Raw genomic sequence first — 10752 nt, forward strand, 5'->3', positions numbered from 1 at the left:
GGCGCCGCTCCTGGCGGCCGTTCACCCCGGGAGCAGCCGGCGAGGAAAGGCGGTGCCCGAGCGTGGGCTGCAGAACTCGCCCTGTCCCGCGGTGTCGGGGCAGGCTCACGTGTGTCAGGACGGTGGGGACACTGTCGGCCCCTGTGAAAGGACACCTGGCTCGGTTCCTTCTCGTGGCAGCAGGAGCTAGCATCCGAGGCAGCGGGCCACGGGGCAAAGGCCATGCTCTGCCGTGGCCCACGTGGGGAGAGTCTGGGTTCGCATCCCGGCCGACGGGGCCAAGATTCTGTTGGGGGCTCTCTGTCTCTCTCTCTAGCTCATAAACTAAATAAATAAACTCTAAAAAGACAAACCTGGAAGATGAGCAGCGCCTGCTGCGGGTCAATGACCTCAGTCGGCTCGGGGCGCCGCCCGCACTCTAGGCCCGAGTCCTTGTCTGCAGGGGTCAGGGGCAGGCCCCACCTGAAGGGGGACCCCCGCAGCGGCGCTGTGCTGGAGGAGCCTGCTCTCCCCTCGGGGCCCCATTTTTTCTCGTGCTGGAGGCTGCCGGCTGTCCCTTTGCCACCGCCCTCGCTCAGCTTGCAGGCTGAAGTGACAGGGTTTCTGGGGGCCCGTAAGCCAGTCCCTGGTTGCTCCCGCTGCCCCAGCTCCCCTGTGCCGTTGCCCTGCTCACGTCTGGGCGCCCTCCTGCCCCACTGTATGCAGAGCGCTTGGGTCACAGCCAGCCGGGGGCTGCCGCAGGGTGCTGTGTCCTACCGCGGCACCATGGCTCAACCCCTCGCCGGACGGTTCTGGTGCGATACGTCGGTTAGCAACTGAGTTGGCCTCAGCGTGTTCGAAACGCAGACCTGCTTGCTGTGGTCTGGACGGCCCTCCACATCACAGCTCACGTGTGGCTGTGGTGGAACTAACAGGGTGAAGGCGTAATCCGACCGCGGTCGAAAGGCAGGGACGGGGGTCACCAGGCCTTCGCTGTACTTACTCCTAGCCCTGACTGACACTGGGCGGGTTTAATAGGAGTGGGGACCAGACACGCGGACGTTGACGCCTCGCTCCTGGCCTGCCCTATTGCGATGCAGGCAGGAGACCCTCACTAGATGCAGCCCCCGGACCTTGGGCCCCCGAACTATGTGCTGAATAAATCTCTTTTCACACGTTACTCAGATGCAGGCGAGTCTGTTATTAACAACGGAACAGACTAGAACACCACGCAGACTCTGCACCGTGAACGACACCCTGACCTGGGCACCGGACCTTCGGGAAGCAGAGCCCTGGGGTCTGAGGACCCCTGCCCTGGCGAGGTGGAGGCCATCTCTAGGAAGGGCCACCCAGAATCTGTAGTTCAACAAATCCTAAGAGCAGAGCCAGGTCAAAGTCTAGTTTGGGCATCAAAACCCCGAATGGACCTAGAAATGGGAATGAAGACATTAAATGCAGACATTTTGAGCAAAGGTGAATTGCGACCCCTGCCCTCAGAAGGATGCCTGTCCCTGCTCGGAGCAAGACTCAGCAGGGGTCATCTCAAGAGACAAAGGAAAGCGTATTGACAGAAAGAGGGCTCGGGGTCTGAAACTGGAGGTCCTTGGCCCCCGCCCACCGGGAGACAGGGCGTATTTATCTGGGAGGGTGGGGTAGGAGAGTGGCTGGTACTTTGATTAGCTGACTTGCCACCGTGACCTCGTGGGCCCATCTGTGAGTGTCAGCGCCGGTGAGGGAGAGCTCTGGCCAGAGGGTTCTGGAAAGATCTCTGCCACCCTCTCATCCCCTGATGGGAACGAACCCAAAGGTCAGTTAAGGGTTGATCTAGCAATGTCCATAGCTCAGGAACCGAGAACGTGACCTTACTGGGAGACAGGGTCTTTGCAGGTGCAATTGAGGACCTCGGGGTGTGATCGTCCTGAATTATTCCAGGGGTTCCAGACCCAACGGCAAGTGTCTGTATGAGAGGCTGAAGAGGGCGAGACACAGAGACACAGGAAGACGCGTGGAGACAGAGGCAGGGACTGGAAGGCCTGCAGCCACCGGAGGCTGGAAGAGGCCGGGAAGTTCCTCCCCGGGAACTTTCAGAGTGTGCGCCCGCGTGAACCCTGATTCTGGACTTCCAGAGCGATGAGAAATGTGCGTTGTTGTAAGCCAGGTCCTCCATTTCGGCAGCCCCAGGAAACGGAGGCCGTGGTCTTTGCAGACCCTGCAGAAAAAAGAAAAGAAAAGAAATAAAAAGAACGGGGCTAGTTCCGTTGCCTGGTGGTTACAGACAGAGCCAGATCCCCCACTGCCAAGTACAGTTTGGATCCCAGCCTCAACAGCTCGAAGAACACGCCTGCATACCTGACATCCCAGCAGGGACGGAGAGACGGTGGAGAAGGGATGTGACCACACCCCACGGGGGGGCGCTTTCTCCCTCCCCTCCTCTCTGTCTCTGTCTCTGGTGAGTACATTTGCCCTCTAGCAATCAAAAAAGGAAGAAAGAGGGGCCGGTAGGTGGAGTGGTGGCTAAGGTGCTGGTCTCCTACATGGCCAATCACTGTTCAAGTCTCAGACCCGGCAGCTTGCTTTCTCACTTTCTCCCTGTCTCTCGCTGGTCAAATTAAAAAAAATAATAATAACGAATAAAATTAAATAAATAATATTTTTACAAAAAGGAAGAAAGAAAGAAAGAGAACGGCTGAAAATGACTCAAGAAAGAAGCAATGACCCCGATTACAGCACTCTTAGCTAGTTCCCAGAATGAGCTGGCTCCCCTCCCCCCATTTCCTTATTTCTTTTTAATGCTCCCAGAAGCCCAAGGACGATAGGAACCCGGGGCACCTGTCTTGCAAGCTGACTGATCACCAGACGTCAAAGGCCACCACCGTCTCCTTAATGCTCCCAAAAGGAACTGCTCATTACTGCTAACCCCCCTCGTTTGGAAACTATTTAAAGCAGTTACAAAACAGCACTGAGTCATGTCTAAGCCATTCAGTACCACTTAGAAGCAGACTTGAACAAGGTCTTTGCCAAATGATCCCACGATGGCTTTGTTTACTAAGTTCAGATCGGAGATCGGGTTAATTTAAAACAATCACTAAAGCAAATCATGGATTTGAATGAACACAAACTCCGAGGCTCTGGGGCTGTTGGCTACTCTGATCGGTTTCCAGGCGGGCCAGGAGTGAGTGCAGTGGCCCCATATGTGGACACACAGGGCAAGGTCCTGGATCTTCACTTTCTCCCTGTCTCTCGCTGGTCAAATTAAAAAAAATAATAATAACGAATAAAATTAAATAAATAATATTTTTACAAAAAGGAAGAAAGAAAGAAAGAGAACGGCTGAAAATGACTCAAGAAAGAAGCAATGACCCCGATTACAGCACTCTTAGCTAGTTCCCAGAATGAGCTGGCTCCCCTCCCCCCATTTCCTTATTTCTTTTTAATGCTCCCAGAAGCCCAAGGACGATAGGAACCCGGGGCACCTGTCTTGCAAGCTGACTGATCACCAGACGTCAAAGGCCACCACCGTCTCCTTAATGCTCCCAAAAGGAACTGCTCATTACTGCTAACCCCCCTCGTTTGGAAACTATTTAAAGCAGTTACAAAACAGCACTGAGTCATGTCTAAGCCATTCAGTACCACTTAGAAGCAGACTTGAACAAGGTCTTTGCCAAATGATCCCACGATGGCTTTGTTTACTAAGTTCAGATCGGAGATCGGGTTAATTTAAAACAATCACTAAAGCAAATCATGGATTTGAATGAACACAAACTCCGAGGCTCTGGGGCTGTTGGCTACTCTGATCGGTTTCCAGGCGGGCCAGGAGTGAGTGCAGTGGCCCCATATGTGGACACACAGGGCAAGGTCCTGGATCTGTGATCAAGGATAAGGATCGTGGCACGGGGACCCTGTCGGAGGTGCCCCTCTCTCTTTCCCCCCTCTCTTGGTCTCATGAAAGAGATGAATACATAAACTGAAAAATAAAGCATTTTCCAGTTTCAAAGATCCAGATCCTAGCCACAGCCAGCTGCGGTGGGACAGCGGTAACGCAGTGCCCTGCCACGCTGGAGCCACATAAGAGGCCCCGGGTTTGCATCCCGAGGTTTCCCTGCACAAGTGGGCACGATGCCTGTGATCCTGGCCGGCTGAAGCTGGGGGTGGGTCGTGGCATGAAGATCCCGTTGCACGTGTCTGTCTCTCTCATTCTCTTAGAAAAAAATAAACTTTAAGGGGGGCGGGGTACTGGCAGGTGGCATGGTGGCTAAGGACAAGGCCAGCCCCCTCAGTGACTGCCCTGGGGCCTGCCCCCAGATGCAGCCGCCATCTGGAGTTCTAGATTCCTGTGCTTGTTTTTGAGCTCTGCGTGAGCAGGATCGCAGTGCTTAGCCATTTTGCAGCTGGTTTCAGCGTGGCACAGGTGCGAGCCATCCCTGCTGCCACAGCTGAGGCTGAAGCTGCTCACCTTCCTCACTATCCTGCCTGGATGCACTACGACAGGTGTACCGGTCTGCTCTAGTGTGGATAATGGTTTGTGCCCCAAGGGTTCATGTTCTGAAAGCTTGGTGCCCAGTGTAGTGGCTTTGGGAGATGGTGAGACCCTAGAAAGGTGGGCCTAATGTGAAGGTACCATCCAATCAGCAGGGGCCGTGGGAGGGTCAAACAGGAAGTGGGAATTCGGTTTCCTCTCTCTGCTTCCCTCGGCCACATGGCCTGTAGGACCGGAAGCTGGCCTGATGCCAGCCCCGTGACTTTACAGCCAGGTGGCATGGTGGCGAAGGTGGCCAGAGCCACACAGCAGTTCAGTGGTCTATACCCACCTCCTTGATGAAGTCGACCTCTCACGTGGATCGAAGCATGGAAACGAAGCTTCTGGTGGCCGGTGTGCACGTCAGGGGCATGTCCCAGGCCCCTCACCCCCTGCCAGTCCCACTGTAAATAGCAGGAGGGCACCCAGCGGCCGAAGGAAGGGCAGGAAGGGGGGTGCTCGTGCTGCCAGCCTGGCCTGCGTGATGGGCCCCCATGACTCTTCGGAATGGAGATCGCTTCCTTGCAGGTAAAGCTGTGGGTCAGAGGCCAGGTTCGCAGCCCAGCGGCCCCTTCTGTGGGAGTCCTCGCTAGACCGCATAGATTGATTTAATTTATTTCTTCCCTGAGGGAGGCAGAGAGAGAAACCCCCAACAGTGTCTTCACGCATCAGCCCAGCCAGCCTCGGTCGCGGGACACACATGCACACCTTGTGAGTACAGGGAGACCTCGGGATGTGAACACTGGACCTTCCCGTGTGACCTCGGCACCATTTAGCGATGCATTACCCTTGTGCAACTGCAGCTGGCCTGCAAATGGCGCTAGAGTCCCATCACTCCTCTGGAAAACAGCAATGAGGGCCCCTGAGGCGGGGCCAGAATAAGCAGTGACTGACCGCGTGTCCACAGGGCACTGAGGCTGGGGAGAGGAGCGTGGGCAGCCTGGGCACTGCGGGCTCAGGGTAGGCCTCGCACCTCCCATGAGTGCAGACAGCCGGAGCTTCCTCAGCGTCCCTTCCAGGGGGCGCTGCAAATGGAGCTGTGGTCCCCAGGGTGTGGTCTCAGATGAGCTGCAGCTGCGAACTTGCTAGAAATGCGAACTCCCAGGTTCCTAGTGAATGAGAAGCTCCATAGAGGGACACAGCCCTCAGAGGGGGTTCTGACGCATGTTTAGGGGGAGCACCACGGGCAGAGTGGCACCAATGAAGCAGGCATTATGATCAGTTCCTTCTTAGAGCTGAGGGGACAGACGCAGGCATCAGCCGGTGCCCAAAGTGACACTGTTAGCAGGAGGGACTTAGTTCAAATTCAGTGCCGCTGTGAGTAACATAAACAGAACCCCAAAGAGCCATGGGCTAAGCAAAACAGCTTATTTTACCTTCATGGCCCAAGATAGCTGCTGGAGCGCCAGCTGTTACATCCACATACTTAGGCAACAAGAAAACCAAACAGGGAAAGGAGGACAGTCCTGCTCTGTCTCTTTAAGGATACTGCCTAAAATTTTATAACAGGCTCCAGCTTACGCCCATTGGCCACTGCTTGTCAATAGCTTCACCCACGTAGAGACTGGGAGAAAGGCAGCCTTTGTTCCCAGTGACCACAGGGGCAGGTAAAACTTGAAGCTCTCCTGCCCAGGAAGAACCTCTGTCAGAAAACAGCGATGCAGTCTCTGCCCCAAGGCCAGACGAGATGAATGACTTCACCATCCGAAGTCCTGATTTTATTTGAATGCATCTTTGTCTTCCCCTTTTGCCCACAGCAATGGCTGGCAGGTGGCAGGCACCCTGAACTTGTCATTGAATGGAATTGTTTTGTTTCTCAGTGAGACACAGAGCAGGGGCGACAGGGAAGGGGACAGAGACAGACACTGGTATTTCTGACAGGGCCTCATGGAGCCACCATCCTCCTGCCCTAGCCTTACAATTAGCTGGGATTACGGGTGCTCGCAGCCGCACCCAGGGTGTTCAGGTTGGCCAGGAATGGAACGCAGGCCTCCCGCGTGGCTTCCAGCCACCCAAGTGCAACTAGGCCTGAATGTAAATTTCTAAAAGATTAACTTAGGTAATACACGTAGTAGGACCTCATTTGGGGTCTGGCACACAGTAGGTACTCAGAATGTGGTCGCTGCTAGTTATTTTTATTTATTTATTTTTAGGCTTTTTGCCTTAGGGCACATGTGCTCGTGGGAGAGAGAGAGCCAGACAGAGAGAGGGAAAATGAGAAATCACCTCCCTCCTCCTGAGATGACCACTCCACAATCCCTTCTCCTCCTTTCTCCTCTTAGGACTTGGGGCACACATGCACGCGTATCTGGGATGATTTTCAAGCTGCAGGGTCTGGGACACTGTCGGCCACGTGGAGTCCAGCACCCTAACCACCACGCTGCCTGCTGGCCCCGCTGCTTTCTGTTGCCACACCGCGATTCCTCCTCTCATTCTCGTTGCCACTGGCCACAAGAAGCAGGGATTGCACGCGAGCCTCGGTTCCTGGTCCGGGTCTCTCCTTGGGCTTTAAAAGCCACCAGCGCTGTCTAGTTGAGTCTGGAGACCACGCTGGCCACAGTCCAGCTGAGCAGCTAGACTGGGGGAGAACATTCCCACCGCCATTTCTGTCCCAGCCTGAACCGAGCCTGGGAGCACAGCCGGGCTGGGGCTGCAGTGATGGGCACCACTCGCCACGTCGCTGTGTGTGGCTTCTCCCTTGTTGGTGTCACCTCCTCGGGTTCCAGGAACCTAGTGACCCTCCTTCCAGCACTGTGGGTGCCCACTCTTGCTCCTGGCCATTGGTCGCAGTTACCCGATTCCGCCTACCCAGGTCAGGCCGGATGGAGCCGGGGCTGTGGGCACAGGCTGCTCTCCCTGCTGAGGGCCACTCACTGATGGGGTCCAGAAACCCACTCTAGCATACATCTTGACATTTGAACCCGGGCAGATGGGCCTGATTCAAACACGCACACACACACGCTATCATCGAGCTGGGAACACTCAACAGCCCTTGTGGGGCTGTTCAGCCGCAGCTGCCCTAATTACGGAAAAACACTAATTCCACGGGATTTTTCAGAGCGAAGCAAATTTTTAGAAAGAACTGTCCTCATTTAAAAAGCATATGAATAGTAAAGGCTAAGAGGTTCATTTTACTTACTGATAATGGGGGTCGTATCCATTCCCAAATCTTGCTTTGTGTGTGTGTGTTTGTTTTTTTTAGGTTTTTGTATTGTTTGTTTGTTTGCTGTAGAGTACATGCATATGCCAGAGAGAGACAGAGAGAGACAGAGAGAGGGAAAGCACCCCCGAGGGGGAATGGTCCCACTGCAATCCCTTCTCCTCTGCCCTCCTCTCAGGATTTTGGCATGCATGCACTCATGCCTGGTGCAATTTTTTAAGCTACTGGGCCCAGGACTCGAACTACAGTTGGCCACGTGGGATCCAGCTGCTTTAACTTGCATGCCACCTACTGATCCCACTAAATCTTTTTTTTTTTTTTTGGTTTATTTACTTCCTCGCACTCACACTTGTTGTCCCCATCCCCCAGGCTTCTAGCAGCCAAGATGGGGTTCTCCTGCGTGTACCCTAATATGTTCAGGTCAGCCCAAGCGCGGGGCCCAGAGCCTCCCACGTGGCTCCAGCATTGCCCTGGCACCGCACCACCATGGCTGAGCCACATTCCGATCATTCGTCTGACCTACCTACCTCCTATGGCAATTTGAGGAGCAATGTGCTGACGTCCTTTGGGAACGGAGGAGAGGTGCTCTGGAGCACCCCGACCCCACACCCTGCACTTGCAGCTGCTCCCCATTAGCCCCTGGGCCCTCCCTGAGAGCTCCCAGGTGCTCCCCTCGCCCCACCCCGCCACTCCCCATGGCCGCTTGCCACGACTTCGTCCCTCCTCAAACGTGTCTTCTCAACATTCAGGATGCAGCTCCAAAGTCCCCTCCCTGGGGAAAAGCTGTCCAGTTAATCCTGTCACAGTCCCTGCCCTGTGTCCTCGGAATCCCATCGAAATCGTCTTGTATGCATTGGTCTGCTGGCTTTTGTTTATCTCCCCGTGAAAGCACGCGCTCCGTGAGGTGGGGGCTTCCTCTCCTGCACAGATGTGTCTTCTGCACACACACCCCACCCCGCGTCTAGGGCAGTGCTGGGCACTAGGTGGACAGAGGGTGGTTGGGACACAGGTTTGAATGACAAGAAAGCAATCGATTGCTTGAGAAACTAGCAAACGTATTCAGCAATGTGTAGGGATTGAGTGCTTGGGATCCCAGGTACGCAGCAGGTGTACAGAGCCAGTGTTGGAGCGCTGGAGCCCGTCAGCACCTGGAGCAGATGCGTAGTAGCACTCGGAGTCCTCGAGTCTGAGTCCCTGGAGCAGGCTTGTGAGGCATACTGGGAGCCCTGGGGTTCCTCAGTACCTAGAGCTGGTATTTTGAGAGGACTTTTGATGCCCAAGAAGCTTACAGGGGCCATCAGCTGCTGTAATGGTTATGTCGCTAGACACCCATGTGGCTGACTGCGGTTCAAATTCTGGAACCTGGGGCTTGAAACTCACACCTGACTTGTGCATGTGCATGCCCAAGATCCCGAGAGGAGAACGGAGGAGAAGGGACTGAAGTGTGGCCATCCCCCCGGGGGGTGATTTCCCTCTTTCTGTCTCTCCATCTGTGTCTTCAGCGAGTGCATGTACCCTATAGCAAAAATCTCTCTCTAAAAAAAGTAAATAAAGAAGCTTACAGATTAGTAGGAGAATATATCGAAGTAGTCAAATACCTATCGATAACGAGTCATGTCAGCTAGCCATAGCCAGAGGTTAAAAATACAGTAGGTGCTCCAAGGGGCACTCCCCTGGGAGGCCACAGCCACTGTCCTCGGAAGCAGGGCACGGGGAGGCCCATTGGTCAGCACCCTCCTCCACCACCTCAGGGAGCGCTGACCTGTGCTGGCTTCTAACTCTGGCCCTTGCATCTGGACAATCAAGCCCACTCCTGGACTCTCTCAAGTGGCCACCCCTCGGTGGCAGCTCCTTGTCCCTCTGCTCTGGAGCTTCACTTTGAGCAGCTATTGCCACAGTGGAGGCCCCGGCTCTGCCTGCACTCATGCCGACTTTGGCCCAGGTGGATACAGTACTGACCAGTGCTCCGTGAGGTCCATCCAGCAAGGCTGGGAGGAGGAAGCACAGAGGGTGATGCCTGAGGCCCCATCCTCATCCCACGCCTGCAGCCTTGGCTGCTTCGCCAACCGAACCTCTCCCACTTCTCCTCTCTCGGCAGGTGGAGAGGCATGGCGTCAGAAGCTCAGCCCCGGGCTCAGGCCTTCTTTCCCAGCACACGCCATTTACACAGACGCCATGTGTGCGGCTTAACCTCACCGCACCTCTCTTCACCCGTCAGTAGAATACCGAGTCATCTGTGAGGCCGGAAACGGAAGAGGACTGAATGGAGAATGCATGTCGGGCTCCTGAAACTGCCAGGTGGCTGCTGCTGGGTCACTCCGCTGGCCTCCAACCAGGGAACCGAGGCAAGCACACTCCTCCCCGCCCGGCCTTGCAGCTCGCTGTGACAGTCGCGTTATAGACAAGATTGCCCAGAATCCTCCCTCTCGGCTGAGGACTGAGGACATGTGCAAGCTCCCTGGCTCTAACACAAACAGGGTAACAGGATCAAGGCTTCTGAGAGTCAAGCTGCTAACTCACCGTATCCAGGGATGCGTGGCGCCTACCTGTTCTTCCTTTCTCCAAAAACGTGGGAGGGCTCCTGAGCCACTCACCTGCAAGTCTCTGGCCTAGAGTAATAATGGAAATGTCCTATGGAGACAGTGTGGCATAGTTCAAAGCCATACTCTCCTGCAGGGTCTGTAGGATCAAATAGTATCACAGAACTTTGCCGTGGACTGCTTGCTCCATGACCCAAGAGAGCCACAAAAGCTAAACTTGAACTACAAGATGGAGCCTTAGTACTCTGCAACATGTAGTCCTGCTGCTAAAATTCTGGGGTTGAGTCTATGGATAATAAAAGATCATATAGAAGTCTACCTGGAATGGGCCTTAGGACTAGCCAACTCTCTCCTTTTCCTGATGTAAAATAGGTCCACAGGGGTTAATAATAAGCACCATCACCACCACCACCATCTCCACCATCATCATTACCATCGCCACCACCACCACCATCATCACCACCATCATCACCATCACAACCACCACCACCATCTCCAACATCATCATTACCATCCCCTCCACCACCACCATTATCACTAGCATCACCATCCCCACC

This window comes from Tupaia chinensis, unplaced genomic scaffold, assembly GCF_000334495.1.
Source record: "Tupaia chinensis unplaced genomic scaffold, TupChi_1.0 Scaffold138725_1, whole genome shotgun sequence".
Lineage (NCBI taxonomy): Eukaryota > Metazoa > Chordata > Mammalia > Scandentia > Tupaiidae > Tupaia > Tupaia belangeri.